This window comes from Habropoda laboriosa, unplaced genomic scaffold, assembly GCF_001263275.1.
Source record: "Habropoda laboriosa isolate 0110345459 unplaced genomic scaffold, ASM126327v1 scaffold315, whole genome shotgun sequence".
NCBI lineage: Eukaryota > Metazoa > Arthropoda > Insecta > Hymenoptera > Apidae > Habropoda > Habropoda laboriosa.
In genome coordinates, this window is record NW_017100424.1 from 328,560 (window position 1) to 331,142 (window position 2,583).

At 32.6% G+C, this 2,583-nt stretch overlaps 1 protein-coding gene across 5 annotated transcripts in view; it reads left to right on the forward strand.

Moving 5' to 3' along the window:
- Positions 1-2,583, forward strand: part of LOC108575522 (cAMP-specific 3',5'-cyclic phosphodiesterase) — a 294,514-nt gene that overhangs the window by 276,662 nt on the left and 15,269 nt on the right. The gene's annotated exons all lie outside the window — the stretch shown is intronic.

Sequence of the window (2,583 nt, forward strand, 5' to 3'; positions counted from 1 at the left end):
TTTTCAATTTTATACTTAAAAATTTTTAATTCAAAATTTAATTTTCAAATTTAATTTGCGCTGAAAGATCTATTTACGGGTAGAAGAGAATTTTTTTTATTTTCATCGAGATTCGAAGAAGTTAGAGTTTAATTTTTAAATTTGATTTCCATTTTGTAGAGCTTTTCGATATGATTTTAATATAATTTTTACGCATTTCTTTATTTCCACCGAAATTTGTGTAAATTTAACTGAAATTTTATTTACCACTCGGTACTTCTGCTTATCGCTAGTTCGAGAAGTTTTTAAGTCACGAGACGAAAGAAGAGATAAAAGTTAGTGGTCTCAACGAAGTTTTTTGCCCAAATGTTATTCTTGATGGATCTGAAGAAAGTGATATCGAGGCAGAGAGTTTGGGAACGTTACGATACGCGTTATCAATCGGACTGGAGATCCAGGATGTTCGCGATACGAGTGCCACGGGGTCGCGTAATCAAAACACTTAATTAGTGACGTTTCGTTACGTGGCGTATTGCTTCGAAATTTTATTCACACGATATTTGAGGAGGGAGTAGACCAATTCGAATACAATGATTTCACACTTTTTCTTGTATACTTTTGAAAAAAATATGATTGTTGCAATTTTTATCATAGAAGAATTATTTGTCAAAATTTAATTAAAAAATACTTCTGATGTCATTGTTGCTCTAATCGATGATATCATTATCCAGCGTTTAATTTTGGGAGCTGATTGATTCTTTTCTTTGAGTCTCAGTATATCTCGTTCTATTATCAAGATTTCCCTTTATTTTTGGCTACTCGAGTGCTCTTAATTATTTCTGTGTTTGATTATAAAGGTACCAGGAATCTCGTATCAATATTCACTAATTTTGAAAAAAAGGGGGGAGTAGAAACGAAGAATCTGAATTTTAGAACAACATTAATTGCAGAGTGTAAAATTTCCATTTTTCTAAACAGTCGAGAATAAAAATGAGAAATCTGATTTCTAGAACAAATTTTATTGCACAGTGCAAAGTTTCCACTTAAAAAAAAAAAAATAGGGAATAAAAACAGAGAACCAGAAATTTGAAGCAAACTTCTCAGTTTTCAAAAAGAGAAAAGTAGAATTTCTAAACAGTCGAGAATAAAAATGAGAAATCTGATTTCTAGAACAAATTTTATTGCACAGTGCAAAGTTTCCACTTAAAAAAAAAAAAATAGGGAATAAAAACAGAGAACCAGAAATTTGAAGCAAACTTCTCAGTTTTCAAGAAGTGAAAAGTTAGAAGCGGAGAATTGAAATTTTGGGTGCGTAACAGTGTAAAATTTCCATTTTTCAAAAAATCGAGAATAAAAATAAGAAATCTAAACTTTAGACCAAATTTTATTGCACTGTGCAAACTTCTCATTTTTCAAAAAGTGAAAAGTTAGAAGCGGAGAATTGAAATTTTGGGTGCGTAACAGTGTAAAATTTCCATTTTTCAAAAAATCGAGAATAAAAATAAGAAATCTCAACTTTAGACCAAATTTTATTGCACGGTGCAAACTTCTCATTTTTCAAAAAGTGAAAAGTTAGAAGCGGAGAATTGAAATTTTGGGTGCGTAACACGGTGTAAAATTTCCATTTTTCAAAAGATCGAGAATAAAAATAAGAAATCTAAACTTTAGACCAAATTTTATTGCACTGTGCAAACTTCTCATTTTTCAAAAAGTGAAAAGTTAGAAGCGGAGAATTGAAATTTTGGGTAGACAACACCGACGCACAGTGTAAAATTTCCATTGTATACTCGAGCACAACTTTCTTCCGCTTCACACGGCAATCGTGTATTTTTCCATGGTCCTCGAACTTTCCGAATTTACTCGTCGCCTGATCCGAGATACACGGAAATATTGTCTGCCAGGAAGATAAGGAACTCGACGAAGTACGTCACCGTGAAACTTTAAGGATGTTTGTCATTCACGATGACATAACTAAACACGGACACGCGTTTCCAGTTCCTCTAATATAACCATAACGATTAGCACGAACAACAAGTTCAATTCACAAGGAAACCATGCCACGTAAGCTCACAGTTGAACAAAGAGGATCTCTTTAGTCTGATTAATTTCTATCGTTTACCTGCTCCACGTGTAGCTGGAAAAAAAGTGTGCTTCTTTTTTACCTTACGTTCTTCCATTCAATTATTCATACGATTTCTGTAATTAGAAACAGCAGAAGTATTCATGTGTTTCTATAGATGGAACTGGTACAGCCTTTTAGGCTAGTTTCTTTAGATTGACCCATTCATTATGCACGATTCCATAGGCTGAAGAAAAAGCGTGCTTGTTCTGAGGTAATTTGTTGTTTCATCAAGGTTTGCGTAAATCACCCTGCGATTTTCTTCATTTTGTGACGAAAGATAATTATGGAAAGCGCAGAATGGGTTTGTTTGTCTGAAATTTGAACGACACTTTACCATTTAAAAATCGAACAACTTTCTGTCTATCGTTAGTTTCAAAATTTGTTTCACAGTTTGCAAAAAATTTTGCACCTTGTGTAATCGATTATCGAAAAAAAAAATTGAAAATTGATTTGGTAGAAATGGAGAAAATAATATTTACAAT